The sequence below is a fragment of the Chrysemys picta genome, chromosome 9 (genome assembly GCF_011386835.1).
Source record: "Chrysemys picta bellii isolate R12L10 chromosome 9, ASM1138683v2, whole genome shotgun sequence".
Classification (NCBI taxonomy): Eukaryota; Metazoa; Chordata; order Testudines; family Emydidae; genus Chrysemys; species Chrysemys picta.
The window spans coordinates 26334448-26353796 of record NC_088799.1 but is presented as its reverse complement, the minus strand read 5'-3'; the positions used below and the strand labels follow the sequence as shown (position 1 = coordinate 26353796).

The 19349-nt window shown below is 41.6% G+C and overlaps 1 long non-coding RNA gene across 2 annotated transcripts in view; it reads right to left on the bottom strand.

Moving 5' to 3' along the window:
* Positions 1–1239: 1239 nt before the first annotated feature.
* LOC135973664 (uncharacterized) overlaps positions 1240–19349 on the bottom strand; it is a 166652-nt gene continuing 148542 nt past the window's right edge. For both annotated transcript variants that reach the window (XR_010590614.1, XR_010590613.1), the window contains one exon: positions 1240–2136. This is a non-coding gene — a long non-coding RNA (uncharacterized LOC135973664). The remainder of the gene's footprint in view (positions 2137–19349) is intronic.

Below are 19349 nucleotides of genomic sequence, written 5' to 3'. Positions count from 1 at the left end.
CAAGCATTCTCAAAACTACAATATCCACACAAGGAAATAAGGAAACAAATCAACAGAGCCAGACATGTACCCAGAAGCCTCCTGCTACAAGACAAGCCCAAGAAAGAAACCAACAGAACTCCACTGGCCATCACCTACAGCCCTCAGCTTAAACCTCTCCAACGCATCATCAGTGATCTACAACCCATCCTGGACAATGATTCCTCGCTTTCACAGATCTTGGGAGGCAGGCCAGTCCTCGCTCACAGACAACCCGCCAACCTTAAGCATATTCTCACCAACAACCACACACCGCATCATAACAACTCTAACTCAGGAACCAATCCATGCAACAAACCTCGATGCCAACTCTGCCCATATATCTACACCGGCAACACCACCACAGAACCTAACCAGATTAGCTACAACATCACTGGTTCATTCACCTGCACATCCACCAATGTTATATATGCCATCATGTGCCAGCAATGCCCCTCTGCTATGTACACTGGCCAAACTGGACAGTCACTACGTAAAAGGATAAATGGACACAAGTCAGCTATCAGGAATGGCAATATACAAAAACCTGTAGGAGAACACTTCAACCTCCCTGGCCACACCATAGCACATGTAAAGGTAGCCATCTTGCAGCAAAAAAACTTCAGGACCAGACTCCAAAGAGAAACTGCTGAGCTTCAGTTCATTTGCAAATTTGACACCATCCGATCTGGATTAAACAAAAACTGTGAATGGCTATCCAACTACAGAAGCAGTTTCTCCTCCCTTGGTGTTCACACCTCAACTGCTAGCAGAGGACCTCACCCTCCCTGATTGAACTAACCTCGTTATCTCCAGACTGATTCTTGCCTGCATATTTATACCTGCCTCTGGAAATTTCCATTACATGTGTCTGACGAAGTGGATATTCACCCATGAAAGCTTATGCTCCAATACATCTGTTAGTCTTAAAGGTGCCACAGGACTCTCTGTTGCTTTTTACAGATCCAGACTAACACAGCTACCCCTCTGATACTTTACACATTGTAATTCATCTTAAATCAACAGTTTGGGCTAACTTTGGGAAATGCTGTAATTACAATAAAAGTAATAGAGCATAGAATAAAGTATAGCCATGAAAACAGGCATGCATAGGTAACACTCTTGCTTTGATTGTCAGTCTTCGTTTTGCAGCACTAAATCCCAGTTGTACATAGTAATATCACCTGTACCCAACTCTGACTGTTGGGGAGTGTTGTACCAGCTGGCGACACTATAAGGCTATTGGATAGTCTGCTCTTTACCCCCAGGGGTTTAACCAGTGCTTAATTCTATTTCTTCCTGGTACCACAAAACAAATGACACCAAAGGAAATGAAAATATATTTCATTGTGTTCTAATTTGTAACTAAGTTTCAAGGAGAGAAAATGATGAATCACAAGCCTTAGGAAATGTTCTTAGGATAATCTAAAGAAGCTGGACTCATGCCTTCAAATACACCATCTGAAGATAAATGAACATTTGATGGACTATGCCAGACTGCCTTCCAGGTCTTAAATTATCTCTGAGTACTATGACTTAGATCACTGATTCTCAATCTTTTGGGGCTTGGGAGTGGGATGCACTTGGAAGCCCTGAAGGCCTGTCATGACCCAGTGGTTTAGTGCAAAAAAAAAATCTGGGTTACTAAATATATTTTTTGCCAATGATATAATGTACACATTAGGACTTATTTTAAATACAGTACTTACAAAGTACTATATTTTAATATTTCATTCAATGAGTAACCTGAGGTTGCTTCTCTTTGAGGCTTATCAAAGTTTGGTGTAATTGTAGCCAGTGCAATCTTAAGGTCATGCTCAACATCCAGTTTGTTCCTGCTTTTATTTTTCAGTTGATTGAAGGTTGAAAATCCTGTTTCACATGAGCATGTAGTACTGAATGGCATAATCAGTCCTAATAGCAAGACTAGGAAGAGAAGGATATTCACCTGCAGCGCTGCATCAAAACTGGGAAATACTCATTTCAAGTACATTTTCTCTGTGATTGCGATCGCAAGACAACTGGACCTGCTGACATTCTTCCACCATAGACAGATTCATGTTTTCCAACACTACTTCAAATGATCCCAGATCCATTCTTCATCTTTCAGTTACTCATCTGGAAAGTAATCACAGAATCTAGTGTGTAATTTAGTTAAATGACTACAGACTAACTTTCTTCAGTGCTTCCCGGACAACAGAATCTTCCCAGGTATTTTTGTCTAGTGACACATTAGAAAACATGTTCATCCTACCTTCTGAATCATGTTTGTTCCATAAAGTAGGTTGTTTTGTTTGTTTTTGAATGTCACAATTTTGTCAGTTTGCTCAAAGTGATGGTATTAATGGCCCCGTAAAGACAAATTCTAATAATTTAGCTGATCAAATATATTTGCCAGATACACAACATGCAATGCCAGGTTAGTCTTTTTGTTTTTCATAAAGAAAAACTGCCAACTTGTTTCAGTTTGTAGACACAATTTTGCCATGGGACAGCCAATGAACCTCAGCATGGGAAAAGTAGATGGACATACTCATTAACCATTTCCTGACAAACCTGAAAGCATCAGGAATTCTTGCCATTTTGTTAGTGAAAATTGTAAATTATAATTAGGGCTGTCAAGCAATTTAAAAAAATAATCTGGATTAATTGCACCATTAAACAATCATACAAACATATTTAAATGGTATTCTGTGTTTTCTACATTTTCAAATATTTCAATTACAACACAGAATACAAATTGTACAGTGCTCACTTTATATTTTTATTACAAACATTTGCACTGTAAAAAACAAACGAAATAGTATATTTCAATTCACCTAATACAAGTACTGTAGTGCAATCTCTTTTTATAATGAAAGTTGAACTTAAAAATGTAGAATTATGTACAAAAAATAACTGCATTCAAAAACAAAGCAATGTAAAACTTTAGAGCCTACAAGTCCACTCAGTCCTACTTCTTGTTCAGCCAATCACTAAGACAAACAAGTTTGTTTACATTTACAGGAGATACTCCTGACTGCTTCTTACTTACAATGTCACCTGAAAGCGAGAATAGGCGTTTGCATGGCACTGTTGTAGCTGGCATCGCAAGGTATTTACGTGCCAGATGCACTAAACATTCATATGCCCCCTTCATGCTTCAACCACCATTTCAGAGGACATGCTTCGATGCTGATGACAGGTTCTGCTTGATAACGATCCAAAGCAGAGCAGACCGACACATGTTCATTTTCATCATCTGAGTCAGATGCCACCAGCAGAAAGTTGATTTTATTTTTTGGTGGTTCAGGTTCTGTAGTTTCTGCATCGGAGTGTTGCTCTCTTAAGACATCTGAAAGCATGTCTCCACACCTCGTCCCTCTCAGATTTTGGAAGGCACTTCAGATTCTTAAACCTTGGGTCGAGTGCTGTAGCTATCCTTAGAAATCTCACATTGGTACCACCTTTGCATTTTGTCTAATCTGCTGTGAAAGTGTTCTTAAAATGATCATGTGCTGGGTCATCATCCGAGACTGCTATAACATGAAATATATGGCAGATTGTGGGTAAAACAGAACAGGAGACATACAATTCTCCCCCAAGGAGTTCAGTCACAAATTTAATTAACACTTTTTTTTTTAACGAGCATCATCAGCATCAAAGCATGTCCTCTGGAATGGTGGTCGAAGCATGAAGGGACATATGAATGTTTAGCGCATCTGGCACCTAAATATCTTGCGATGCTGGCCATAAAAGTGCCATGCAAACGCCTGTTCTCACTTTCAGGTGACATTGTAAATAAGAAGCAGTCAGCAGTATCTCCTGTAAATGTAAACAAACTTGTTTGTCTTAGTGATTGGCTGAACAAGAAGTAGGACTGAGTGGACTTGTAGGCTCTAAAGTTTTACATTGCTTTGTTTTTGAGTGCAGTTATGTAACACAAAAAAATCTACATTTGTAAATTACACTTTCATGATAAAGAGATTGCACTACAGTACTTGTATTTGGTTAATTGAAAAATACTATTTTACAGTGCAAATTTGTAATCAAAGTAATAATATAAAGTGAGCACTGTACACTTTGTATTCTGTGTTGTAATAGAAATCAATATATTTGAAAATGTAGAAAACAGCCAAGAATCTTTACATTTCAATTGGTACTCTATTGTTTAACAGTGCGATTAATCATGATTAACTTTTTTAATCTCACTTAATTTTTTTAAGTGTGTGTTAACTGCAATCGATTATAATTAGGGCTGTCAATCTTTCATATTGTGTTTGTGTGTGTGTGAATCTCAGGTAGCATGCCTTTAGCTGCTAATGTTTCCCTGTGTAGGAAACAGTGGTTCCCTGCTGCATTAGATACTTTTGAAAGGATTCTTTGCACAATTCCTGAATGTTTCCCCATCGCTAAAAGGGCTCCACCAGTTGTAACATCAACATGTTTTGCCCAGCTTAGGGTGACCAGGTGTCTGGTTTTCGACCAGAACACCTGCTTGAAAAGGAATCCTGGCGGCTCCGTTGACTGGCCGGTTGGCAGTGCTGCGCAGTGGGGCTTGCAGGCTCCCTGTTAGCCTCTTCATTGCACTTCTCCCAGAAAGCAGCTGGCATGTCCCCCACTCCAGCTCCTATGCAGCGGGGCAGCCAGGGGGCTCTGCACGCTGCCCCCACCCCAAGTGCTGCCCCCACAGCTCCCATTGGCTGTGAATCAAGGCCAGTAGGAGCTGCAGGGGTGGTGCCTGCGAATGGGGCAGTGTGGAGAGCAACCTGGCAGCGCCTCCACATAGGAGCTGGAGGGGGGACGTGCCGCTGTTTCTGGGAGCTGCTTGAGGTAAGCACTGCCCATAGCCTGCACCCCTGACCCCCTCCCCAACCCTCTGCCCCAGCCCTGATTTCCCTCCTGCCCTCTGAACCCCTCACTCCCAGCCCAGAGCACCCTCCTGCACCCCAAACCCCTCATCCCCACCCCAGAGCTCTCACCCTCCCACAACCCAACCCTCTGACCCAGCCCTGATACCCCTCTGACTCCTTGGTCCCACCCCAGAGCCCACACCCCCAACCGGATCCCTCATCCCCTCCTGCACCCCAGTCCCCTAAGCCAGCCCGGTGAAAGTGAGTGAGGGTGGGGACAGTGAGCCACACATGGAGGGTGGGGCCTCAGAAAAGGGGCAAGGCAGGAGGCAGGGCAAGGGTGTTCGGTTTTGTGTGAGTAGAAAGTTGGCAACCCTAGTCCAGCTCAATCCCACCAACTGCATATAATTATTCGGTGTATCAACTATATCAACAGTAGTCGTAGAATAGGCTTATCCATACTAAATAGGTACTGTGACAGGGTCAGGCCAAATGGCTATAAGAGAGTGGTTGAAGTTAGATACATTAGTTCCAGGTTAAGCAGGTCCCTTTTCCCTGGGTAAGAAAACAGGGACTATTCCAGAACACTCAGGAACTTTCTAGAACTAATTAAGGCAGGCAGGCTAATTAGGGCACCTATAACCAATTGGGAAGCTGCTAGAATTAAGGCTAATCAGGATACCCTTAGTTTTAAAAAGGCTCTCACTCCAGTTAGTGGGGTGAGGTGTGTGTGTGTGTGTGTGTGTGTGTGTGTGTGTGTGTGTGTGTGTGTGTGTGTGTGTGTGTGTGGAGCTGGGAGTGAGAGGACGTGCTGCTGGAGGACTGAGGAGTACAAGCGTTAACAGACATCAGGAGGAAGGAAGGTCCTGTGGTGAGGACAAAGAAGGTCTTGGGAAGAGGTCATGGGGAAGTAGCCCAGGGAACTGTAGCTATCCCGCAGCTGTTTCAGAAGGCACTCTAGACAGCTGCAGTCCATAGGGCCCTGGGCTGGAACCCGGAGTAGAGGGCAGGCCAGGGTTCCCCCCCAAACCTCCCAATTCCTGATCCAGCACAGGAGGTTCCCCCAGAGGGGAAGGTCTCTGGGCTGTTCCCTGACCCACATTGTGAATCAACAGAAACTGCGGGGATTGCTCATACTCTTTTTTTCCCCCCACATTGGCCAGTGATGAGGGTTATCTGAGTGAACAGCAGATTTGAGCCACGAAAGTGGCCAAACTGAGGGCTACTGTGAATCTCTGAGGCAAGCAAAATCTGCCAATAAGCGCAGGACCCACCAAGGTAGAGGAGGAACTTTCACAGTACTATTCTTGAATATCATCATTCCATACATGCCTTGCGTAAGACAGCAAAATGCCACAGTTTGCTACATCTGTAGAGTCAGCTAAGTGAAATAATCACTTACTCAAAGAAACAGAAGTTAGTCCAATAGAAGATATTACTTCATCCATCTTGTCTGACTCAGACAGTCAGTTGTTTGCTGTTTGTCTTCTGAAATATCACAGATCTTTCTCCATATTATGAGGAACTGTTTTTTCAACTTTTTAGCAGCTGACTTATCCAATAATTCAGTAGAAGGTAAAATTTACTGCTCAGCAATTGTCTATACTTTTTTACATTGAGCAATGTGGTGTGCAATAAGGTAAGAGGCATGCAGTGCTTGCTCCTGGACAGTATATCCATGTTCAAGAATCTTTTATGACTTTTTTCCAAATCGATGCTTTTTGATGTGGGGGGGAGGGGAAATCAACTTGCTTGTTTTTATAGCTTTGCCTTCAAATGCCTGCATAATTTTGATAGTTTTAAGCTTTTTGCACTTGACTGCAGGTAACACACTATAGTCTGTGTTTACCCTTTTGGTCCTCACTAAATGAAAACTCAAACTTTAAGTAAGCAGGGTGGCACCTCTGATTACATTTCTTATGTTGTGAAGAATTCCCCATATCACTGCTCCTTGAAATAGGACAGGTTTTGTTTTTTTTAATTTCACTGACTACATGGCTTGCTTCTCCACCGCAAAATTACAGCAAAATGATGGAATGTTGCATTTGAATGGCTAATCACAGGCACCCACTGCTTTTCAATTGTCCGTTTTACAGAGCTTCTACTGAAAGAACCACAGGCTCAAAATTGCAGACATTCCAAAATAACGGCTACAATACTCATATTAATTCAATGAATGGCCTTTATCATTATTGTCCAGCCAAGAGCCAGCTCTGCAGCAACTGAGACGCTGGTAGGGGGTAAGCGGGCTCTGCAAACACCCCCCCACAAGACCTTCCCCTTATCCTCCCATGCAACCCTTTTGACACATTCTGGTGACGCCAATTTTGGGTCATGACCATCAGCTGAGAAACTCTGTCTTAGATTGATCAATCCAGTGGGATGAAGACTAGTGTAAGAGGAACTTTCATGCTAGGCAAACTTGAAACAGCAGAATATTGATAAAACAAGTAAATATCTCTGCCAGCTATTTTGTGTCCCACTCGCTATTGATGACGTGTGCCTGAACCAGATTGTTTCCCTTACAGCCCAGTTTCATTCAGCATTATCTCCCTTACGCTCCCTAACTCCTCTTTGGTCTGTAGGCTTCTCCCCTAGATTTGCCAGCCACACCTAGGGTGACCAGATGTCCCGATTTTATAGGGACAGTCCTGATATTTGGGGCTTTGTCTTATATAGAGTCCGATTATTCCCCCCACCCCCGCCCTGATTTTTCACACTTACTGTCTGGTCACCTTAGCCACACCCTTTGCAAATGCTTTAATGAGAGAAGACAACTCCATCCACAAATGAGACTCTGTCACATAGGAGGGCTCCAGAACTCCTTAACCTTCAGAACATCTCTGGAGATTGAGGGATTCCTGCCCCCGTTGGGGTGGTATGCATTGCGTCTCCTTTAAAGTAAGATTTATTAAAAATAGAGAGAAAATGGTAGTAAAACAAAGGGAAGGGTTTGAATAACATACCTCAGGGTGCTTTGCAGCATCCAGTGAAGTAGACTTCCCTTCGCTTATGAGGGGCAATGGGGCCTAGCAAACAGAGCAATGGACTGGTATTCAGGAGAATGGGTTCTTTCTGGCTCTGCCACACGTGTTGAGTTGCCTAGGGCAAGTCACTTCTCTTTATGCCTTTTGTTTCCCCATACTTACTTACCTCCTTCTGTAAAGTGCTTGATTTCAACGGGAGATAGGCACCTACATGATTTTTGAAAAGTACGTCTTTAGGCACCTAAATATCTTTAAAAATCTGGCCCCAGGTTCCTCTCTGACTATGCCCTGGTCAACCTGACAGCCTGTTATCAAAAGGCATCTCTCGTCCTTGCCCAACCTGGTTATCAAGTCCTTATGAAATGTTAGAGTTCATTATCATAGCCGGGTGAAGTTGCATCAAATTTTCCACAAGGAGTGTTTGTTCAGAAGTACCTTTGTATGCAATTGAGTGAAATGTAGTTGTAGCCGTGTCTGTCCCAGGATATTAGAGAGACAAGGTGGGTGGGGTAATGTAATATTTTTGGTTGGTCCAGTACCAGATATATCACCCACCTTGTCTCTCTGATATGCAGTTGGGAGCATTTTCTATACAATTTGAGGATGAATTGTGATAGAGTATTCAGAAGCCAGCTAGAGGCACCAGTGAAGAACCAAAGCATTCAGTCTGTGACTGAAATAAACTGCAGAATTCAGGAACTGGAAGATTCTAGACCTAGACAGGCTCCAGGGTGAACAGAGGGAGTTTAAGAAACTGGAAACTGAAGCAGCATAGATGACAACCTAAATATTGATATTTTGAATATTAGAAAAAAATTGCGGGGGGGGGGGGGGGGAGGGGAGAGATTATACACACACCCACCCACCCCAGTTCCCCCTTTTTCCAACTAGCTCTAAGTAACGCTGACAATTCTTCCGATCCACTGTCTGCTGAAGTCAATTGACTTCCGTCAGAGCCACATTAAGGCATAGACACCATAGGCTTGTGCTTAGGGGTCCATCACCTGGAGTCACGTGAGCACATCAGAATCAGGGCCGGCTCCAGGCACCAGCTTCTCAAGCAGGTGCTTGGGGCGGCGGCTCCGGAGAGGGGCGGCACGTCCAGGTATTCGGTGGCAATTCGGCGGACGGTCCCTCACTCCGCCTGGGAGCAAAGGACCTACCACCGAATTGCCGCCGCAGATCGCGATCACGGCTTTTTTTTTGTTTTTGTTTTGGCTGCTTGGGGCGGCCAAAACCCTGGAGCCGGCCCTTATCAGAATGTCCTCTTTTCTTCCAAAAAAGTCAAGTTCTAGCCCTCGTGGTTGAGAAGAAAAGCTTGAAAATGTTTCATAGCATTTCAGGCTATGAAACGCTATCTGAGGCATGAAGTATCTTATGCACCCCCTTGGTTGTTCTCTTATAACCAACTCCCCTGGGTTTAGACACAACATCAGCTACACTTTTCTGAGTCATTTCTAGACAAAAATTATGTTCCCTGTGACCTAATATGTACTTGTTACATACAGTATGTGAGTATAGCATGACCATGGAAAAGGACAAACTGACGTATTATAGAGTTTTGTTGGACCTTTATCATTGTCACTGTTCATAGGGGAGGGGAAAATCTTATTTTGAATAGACTGACATGGGACATTAATGTTAATCTTAGGAAACTGGGTTACTTTACAGTATTTGCATTTCATTGGTAAGTCATAGGAATGTTTGCCTGCTAGATAATAGTCAGATAAGAATATGAAAGAGAGGTCACTGACATTTTCAAAATACCTTACCTTTTTAAATCAAAAGTTCAGCTAAAATAGTTTTCTATGCTTTGCATGATAAGGAAGTGTATCATCAATCTGCTAGCTAAAAATCAAACAAAATAACCACAGGTTAATCCTAAAGTATGCTACATTTTCCCCCTGAAGTTTGAAAAGGCTTCTGTTTCAAATTTTTCCCTTTTAATGGCAGTTATAATTCCCACTGTGCACTTAACAAAATAACTTTTTTTTCTGTTACTTGGTGGAGGAGCTCACTCCTAAAACCGCCTATGGCACCTTCATTTTATATTGAATGTATTTTATTTTATACTAGTATAAAATATATAGTATTTTATACTATTTGCACAAGATCACAGATGCAGTGCTTCCAGACTGACTTAAATGAATAGACAGTGTAACATTTTATCACTACAGAAGTCATCTGCAGCTAGACAGACTATTTTTAAACCTTTCTCCGTTGAAGCACTTATTTAATAAATCGAAGATATGGCACTCTTTGAACCCACTTGCCTAAGGATTCCAGCATTTCAAGCTACAGTAATTCTGATTCAGCTGATATGGGACATTTTTCTCCAAATAAAGTGTACAGGTATTGTAGGGATACACAAAACACATTTTTTGTAGTTTCATTATACAAAAACAAACTAGGTTAAACAAACTAGGCTGGCTTTTCAAGTATATATTTAAAATGCTGAGAAGCATGAGAGGGGTATTGACCTGTGGTTCTCACTCACCAATGCAGTTTTAAAGCATTGCTAGTTTTCTAAAGAGGATTTTATCTTGTACATAGTTCATGAGGGTGGATGTATTTTTATCCTGCTACTGTTCATATCCTTTGTAACTGTTTACATTGCTATGGCCAATAACTTTTTTTTTGCACTGTCATAAGATATGCATTTCATATGTTACTCCTGAGTGATTAACTTGGTAGACATGAAACTTCTAAGAACCTTTCCAGCAACTCACTGTAGGCATCCTACTCACTTAAATGAAGATCCCTGAGGGATCATTGAATAGGTGGAGATACTGGAACAACTGCAGAGATTTCCAAAAACTGCTTTGGAATTATTTAAGAGATGTATTCTTAATTAGTAAATATTTATTTAGATAATTTAGTATACAATTTATCAAAAGTTTTCCTTTCAGAGAAAAAATTAATATTGCAGACAATCTCTAGTCTCTTGGTCTGCTAACTTATCAGCAGTCCTAGGATATTTTTCTTAGTTCTCTTTCAATAGAAAGCCCCCAAAATCACAATTTCTCTCCAAATTGTCCACAATTTACTAGTGGCCCTGGCCAGGAAAAAAGTTTTAAATTCATAATGGTAAAATGTCTATGCAGTTACTAAACCAAGAATAACTGAAGTTAATGAAAAGACTGACAAGATGCAAACAAATGGGGGTGGGGGAATGTTAAATCCATTATTTTATTTAACTCACATTCTTGAACAACTTAAATTCCACCACCATTCCATGTCACAATCTACTACCATGCCTTGATATCATAAGAGAGCTATAATGTAATGTAGGAAAATGAGCACTGTCAAGAAAGTTGTACTATAGCACCTCTTTAAACTAAGTCCAAATTTGGCCACAATTGTGATGCTAAATGAAAGATGTCAATTATAAACATAGGGCCAATTCAGTCATGGAATGAAAAGGAACAATTCCCATAGAGATCAAAAGGAGTTGTACTTGTATCAGAGTTGAATCTAACCTATGAAAAGTATCAGTAAGTTATTTGAAATAGGTATCATTAGCATTAATGTTTATTTTTGACTCATTTATGATTGTATGTCACATTCGTAGATATCTCTGCTGATGTATTCTTACATTTTCTTAGCCTATCATGCATATACTAGGCCTGATTCTTTTGTACGCTAAGACCAGTTTACACCCCTCTAACAGTGTCCAGTGGCTTTAGAATGAGCATACGTTATATTTATACTCCAAGATCTCTTTATATTGCCAGAGCATTGTAAAGGCACCTTAAATTCCAGCCCTTAATCTTTATGCAATACGCTTTCGTATGGAAATCCATTCTCAAAAGTAAGTGTTGGAGCTGTGCTTCAGTTTTATTATTTTCTATAATGTAAAAGTCAGTTTGCAATGAGAATCCAACTCACCTTAGATCAGTCAGAAACTTATGCATAATTCACCATGCAATGAAGGTCAAGTAGAGAATATACTTTATAGGTCTCTACTATATTTAGTGCAATACAGTCAAACTTGGTAAACAATCAGTTTTCAAACTCTATTTTTGTTCAGAAACACTTCCATTTACTTTAGTGGGCTTGAAAGAAGCCATCCAGGGATAGCTCAGTGGTTTGAGCATTGGCCTCCTAAACCCAGGGTTGTGAGTTCAATCCTTGAGGGGGCCACTTAGGGATCTGGGGCAAAATCAGTACTTGGTCCTGCTAGTGAAGGCAGGGGGCTGGACTTGATGACCTTTCAAGGTCCCTTCCAGTTCTAGGAGATGGGATATCTCCATTAAATTAAAATATTAAGTGAGGTACATATGTTATAGCATTAATCAATGGTTTATAGGTTTGAATGCTCATGCATACAATGAATAAGTTAACAAGTTTTTTTAAATAAATGCAGCACTAGCAGAGATGAATATTTTTCTCATGAACTAGTAAATTAACTACCCAACTGAGTTTTGATGTTTATTCCCCAGAAGTTAAGTATCACATGAAAAATTGAGGTCTTATATTAATTACAGGGTATTGCCATGCATAGTGGCCAGAAGTAATATACATGAAGACATATTTTTTTATTGGTGACTAATGAAATATCATGTTAAATCAGTCCTGTTTCCTTTCCAATGCACCTTTCATGTAACCCGCCTGCAGAGATCTGTACAGTGTTACTATACAATGCATATTCTAATTATATTTTAGAAGGTGAGTCATATTCCGTTCAAGTTTAGTCTTGAAATTGGACAGATTATAAAATTGTAATGCATAAAGATATCAGTTCAGTAGCTAAGACATAGCATGCAAATGCAGTATTTATAAAACAGATGAAAAATACCTACTGAATCTGAACAAAGCTTTATCTAGCTAGATTTGTCGCTCCTCCTGGGGCTCAGATTCCAGCTTAATTGGCCAGAAATGCCTTTTTCCATCTCTAATTAGCCAAAAGTAGAGCTGGTTGAATACCAGAAAAAATGCTTCAAAAATGGCAAAATTCATTGAATATGCTATTAGATCATAACTAGCCAGGAGACTGCTTGCTTTCTATCAGATGTGAATCTAGCCACTGTGATCCAAGTGCAGGAAAGGTGATTGCAACACACTCAGCCTTCAGGGTCAACCCCAGGTAATCTAGCATGTGGCAGCTCATTTGCTGAGAGAGGCACAATGATGGGAGTAGTCATTCCAGAACACCACTCCCTACACTAGCTACTTAATACACCCAGTACTGTATATCTCTTTAGCCCTAAATAGCAAAGACTGGGCTACATCTGTGACTTCCTTGCTATTTGCAACAAGAATGGTTCTAGGTTTGTCCACCCAGAAGTTCTAGCTACAGATTAAGATGCATCTGTTTACAACAGTGTTTCCTAAGTAACCAGATGATCACTCACCTGGACAGAGGAAACAGAGCACGTGAGCAGCTAAATTGGCAAGAGAGGACAAGAAATTGGGGGAGCATTTAAGAGCACAACAAAGACACCTTGGCTTGATTTTCCAGATACACTGAGTTTCTACAACTCCCATTGACATCAGCTGAAGCTGACTCTTATACTCAATACTTCTGAAAATGAAGTCCATGGTGATTCAAGCAGAGCATCCAAACATGGAGGCTCCAAATATCAGTAGCTATTTTTTAAAATGATGGCCTTTGGCCTTTTTGGAAGGCATGCATTCTTTTCTGAAAAAAGTGAGGCACCCAGAATGCCACACAACAGGCAGATGAAATATGTTGATAGTAATAAGAATTAGATTTTTTTCATAAACCTTATTTGCATTGACTTATTTTTCTTTTATTAGTAATTGTATACATACATCTATCATTTTATTTGAGACTCACCTTGCTTAAAAGTACAAAATATAAATTAATCAATATAGCAAAAGATGTCCCAGTACTACAGTAATGTTAAGCCCAGAAATGTCTACAAGTAAATAAATACTATGAATGGGCCTGGAATCAATTACTGCATGATCTAGTGATTATCTGATTGCTGCCTTTTGAAAATCTATCCAAGACCCTATTAAAAATGTTAACTAGAGTATACTTCCAAAAAAATATTGCTACCTGTAATCCATCTGCCCCACAAATATAGTCATAGGCCAATTATAAAGCTCCTCTTCCAGAATATAAAACCTTACCTCCTCCTCCCTTCAGATAGAATAAAACACAAAGCATATGACTTCAAGGTAGAATGGCTTGAATTATATAGCAGTTCTGCTAAAAATCATAGTAATTTCATAGATTCTAGGACTGGAAGGGACCTCAAGAGGTCATAAAGTCTAGTCCCCTGCCCTCATGGCAGGACCAAATACTGTCTAGACCATCCCTGATAGACATTTATCTAACCTACTCTTAAATATCTCCAGAGATGGAGATTCCACAACCTCCCTAGGCAGTTTATTCCAGTGTTTAACCACCCTGACAGTTAGGAACTTTTTCCTAAGGTCCAACCTAAACCTCCCTTGCTGCAGTTTAAGCCCATTGCTTCTTGTTCTATCCTTAGAGGCTAAGGTGAACAAGTTTTCTCCCTCCTCCTTATGACACACTTTTAGATACCTGAAAACTGCTATTATGTTCCCTCTCAGTCTTCTCTTTTCCAAACTAAACAAACCCAAGTCTTTCAGCCTTCCTTCATAGGTCATGTTCTCAAGACCTTTAATCATTCTTGTTGCTCTTCTCTGGACCCTCTCTAATTTCTCCACATCTTTCTTGAAATACAGTGCCCAGAACTGGACACAATACTCCAGTTGAGGCCTAACCAGCACAGAGTAGAGCGGAAAAATGACTTCTCGTGTCTTGCTCACAACACACCTGTTAATGCATCCCAGAATCACATTTGCTTTTTTTTTTTTTTTTTTTTTTTTGGGGCAACAGCATCACACTGACTCATTTAGCTTGTGGTCAACTATACCCCCTAGATCCCTTTCTGCCGTACTCCTTCCTAGACAGTCTCTTCCCATTCTGTAGGTGTGAAACAGATTGTTCCTTCCTACGTGGAGCACTTTGCATTTGTCTTTGTTAAACTTCATCCTGTTTACCTCAGACCATTTCTCCAATTTGTCCAGATCATTTTGAATTATGACCCTGTCCTCCAAAGCAGTTGCAATCCCTCCCAGTTTGGTATCATCTGCAAACTTAATAAGCGTACTTTCTATGCCAATATCTAAGTCGTTAATGAAGATATTGAACAGAGCCGGTCCCAAAACAGACCCCTGCGGAACCCCACTTGTTATGCCTTTCCAGCAGGATTGGGAACCATTAATAACAACTCTCTGAGTATGGTTATCCAGCCAGTTATGCACCCACCTTATAGTAGCCCCATCTAAATTGTATTTGCCTAGTTTATCAATAAGAATATCATGCGAGACTGTGTCAAATGCCTTACTAAAGTCTAGGTATACCACATCCACAGCTTCTCCCTTATCCACAAGACTCATTATCCTATCAAAGAAAGCTATCAGATTGGTTTGACACGATTTGTTCTTTACAAATCCATGCTGGCTGTTCCCTATCACCTTCCAAGTGTTTGCAGATGATTTCCTTAATTACTTGCTCCATTATCTTCCCTGGCACAGAAGTTAAACTAACTGGTCTGTAGTTTCCTGGGTTGTTTTTATTTCCCTTTTTATAAATGGGCACTATATTTGCCCTTTTCCAGTCTTCTGGAATCTCTCCCGTCTCCCATGATTTTCCAAAGATAATAGCTAGAGGCTGATACCTCCTCTATTAGCTCCTTGAGTATTCTAGGATGCATTTCATCGGGCCCTGGTGACTTGCAGGCATCTAACTTTTCTAAGTGATTTTTAACTTGTTCTTTTTTTTATTTTATCTGCTAAACCTACCCCCTTCCCATTAGCATTCACTAGGTTAGGCATTCCTTCAGACTTCTCGGTGAAGCCCGAAACAAAGAAGTCATTAAGCATCTCTGCCATTTCCAAGTTTCCTGTTACGGTTTCTCCCTCTTCACTGAGCAGTGGGCCTACCCTGTCTTTAGTCTTCCACTTGCTTCTAATGTATTGATAAAAAGTCTTCTTGTTTCCCTTTATTCCCATAGCTAGTTTGAGCTCATTTTGTGCCTTTGCCTTTCTAATCTTGCCCCTGCATTCCTGTGTTGTTTGCCTATATTCATAATCTGTCCTAGTTTCCATTTTTTATATGACTCCTTTTTATTTTTTAGATCATGCAAGATCTCGTGGTTAAGCCAAGGTGGTCTTTTGTCACATTTTCTATCTTTCCTAACCAGCGGAATAGCTTGCTTTTGGGCCCTTAATAGTGTCCGTTTGAAAAACTGCCAACTCTCCTCAGTTGTTTTTCCCCTCAGTCTTGATTCCCATGGGACCTTACCTATCAGCTCTCTAAGTTTACCAAAATCCGCCTTCCTGAAATCCATTGTCTCTATTTTGCTGTACTCCCTTCTACCCTTCCTTAGAATTTCAAACTCTGATTTCATGATCACTTTCATCCAAGCTGCCTTCTACTTTCAAATTCTCAATGAGTTCCTCCCTATTTGTTAAAATTAAGTCTAGAACAGCTTCCCCCCAGTAGCTTTTTCAACGTTCTGAAATAAAAAGTTGTCTACAATGCAGTCCAAGAATTTGTTGGATAGTCTGTGCCCCGCTGTGTTATTTTCCCAACATATATTTGGATAGTTGAAGTCCCCCATCACTACCAAATCTTGGGCTTTGGATGATTTTGTTAGTTGTTTAAAAGAAGCCTCATCCACCTGGTTAGGTGGCCTGTAGTAGACTCCTAGCATGACATTAGCCTTGTTTTTTACCCCTTTTAGCCTAACCCAGAGACTCTCAACACTTCTGTCTCTTATGTCCATCTCCACCTCAGTCCAAGTGTGTACATTTTTAATATATAAGGCAACACCTCCTCCCTTTTCCCCATCTATCCTTCCTGAGCAAGCTGTACTCATCCACACCAACATTCCAATCATGTGTATTATCCCACCAAGTTTCAGTGATGCCAACAATGTCATAGTTGTATTTATTTATTAGCACTTCCAGTTCTTCCTGCTTATTACCCATACTTCTCGCATTTGTATATAGGCATCTGAGATACTGGTTCAATCTTGCCTCCCAGTTTTGCCCTGACCCTCCTTTCTCTCTGCCATTATAGCCCACACTCCCTCTTGTTTCCGACCCATCTCCCAGGTCTCCATGTTCCCCACTTACCTGTGGGCTTTGCTCACCTGTCCCCGTCGAACCTAGTTTAAAGCCCTCCGCACTAGGTTAGCTAGTCTGTGTCTTTCCCCTCCTCGGAAGGTGAATGCCATTTACCCACTTTCATATTGTAATGCCAGTTTCTCCTTCTTGCTTTGGATTGAGTCCCAGGGGAAAGTGGGTATTATGTTTCTCACACGAATAATGAGCCCATTCCTGCTCCAACATAAGTCAGCGGGGGACAAGGTCCCTTTAACTTTACTGGGACAAGGTCCAGCCAGTGTCTTAGAATTCTCTGGAGGCAGCACCCTTATGCATACAATAAGGAAGAGCTTCACAAAGTCCCTACCTCTGTATGAGCTGAGAAATCATCTGAAGGTGGCAAAACCACACAATAGACCTATGCCCTTATTGACTGGGGCCTATTGAGGTTTACAGAGGTGCTAAGTCTTAAAAAAAATACATCACGTCGTTCATCCAGTATAATCCTGCTGGTTTATCACTCGCTGCAGCGTTAACAAGGGCATTTTCCGAAAGGATGAATTCTGGAATATTCAAATTGTGAAATGCTAACAAAACTGGCACATGCCCAGTAACTGTAATGATTAAATAACTAATCGGAAACAAATTCAGATCTGGTTAATTGAGTTAATATCAAACCTCATGTAGTAAATCAAAATGTGACACCCACAAAGATTTGTCCAGATTAGCCTTTTGACTGGGGATTCTAGGATACCAGACTGAACTTTAAAGATAATTTATCTGAATGAGAATTCCAGTTGAATAAATCACAATTTAGTTTTAAGGCTCAAAGAAGGAAAAAGCTTAGGAGTCTTCCCAAGATAGAGAAAGCCAGACAGATGTCACAGAAATACAAACCAGTGACGAGTACCCCTCCAACAGAACTCTGGCCTTCGCACCCTTCAGAGCTCATTCATGTTGGCATTTGCCATACATACTTGAGTTTCATTGGGAGCTGAGGAGAGATCAGACTGGTGTGTTAGAGATGTATACTGTCAAAGAAGACTTCCACTTACTTTGTTCTTTTGCTTCACTTTCTGGCTAATTTTCAATAAGACATCCCCTGTTGCAGGGCCATCCTTAGGAGCTACGGGGCCCTACGCAGTATTATTAAACTGGTGCCCCTATGCCTGATGGCAGCCTAGGCTTGCAGCCCGGGGGGGTGGGGGTGGGGGTGGGGGTGGGGGGAGGGAAGAATAAGGCAGAAAACTATACTGAGCTGCCTGGCTCGCCTCATGGCAGTGGAGAATCACATAGAGACCCCTGCACACTCTCCCTCACGGAGAATGTGCGGCACCGGTGCCTTTGGCTCTGTGAATACGGCCCCTGCCTAAGGAGACTGTAGTGCGCGCTAGGTGTGTGGGAGCTGACCCATTCTTACCTGCTGTCATGGGCAGTGGGTGAATCTGCCACTTGGGGAGGCTAGCTCCTCTGCCCATACTCCACTCCTGCTCCACCCCAGGCCCCGCCCCACCCCACCCAGGTCTCACTCTCTCCCTCTTGTCTCCCTCCTCTTCCCTCCCCCACCCTGCTCACCCCCTTCCAGCCAAATCCCTGAACCCAAATGAAGCAAATGACATTTGGGGGGAAAAAAACCCCACAAACACACACACCACTTCTGCAATTTCTTTCTAAAGAAAATGAAGCATGTATTCCACTGCGTGCCAGCTGGTGAAGATTGGACATGCAGAAGGTACTGTGACAGACCCAGACTAGTGGGGTACAGGAGTCTGGTAGAGGGCAAATATACTCGTCACTGGATGAGTAGTTTTCTGTTCCCTGAGTGACCAGAGCAGGGGCTGCACTAGAGTAATCAGGAACCTGCTAGAACCAGTTAAGCCTGCCCACTGCTAAAGGATCCCCCCCCAGCCTAAGGGGGTTCAACAGGACCTGGAGACCAAAAAATTATGGGGGACAACTAATAAGAGAACAGGGACAGGAATGAGGTCAAAGGGTCAAACGAAGCAAACCAGATGGGGACACAGAGCAGAGAACCTCGGACAGTGCCAACTGCTCCTCGAAGGCATCAAGGGAGCCAGCGGACGCCGCCCAGAGGAACTCTGCCCGGATAGCAGATGTTTAGTTTGAACTTCTGGTGAATTTGAATCAAAGTTATAAAAAAATGAATTGAGATCAAACATTTGGTAATATTTACCCTATAAATTTTATCAACCTGGGAGTGAATAAGACCAAACAACATGTAACAATACACGGTTGTCACTCTTAGTTACTGGATAACTGCCTATCAGATATGTGTATTGTGCCAAAGTTCTAGGGTTAAATGACAGTAATAAATGAACTATCTAAATGGAAAAGATCAATAAAAGCCATCAAGAGTTAACAGCACTTGAAAAGGAGCAGC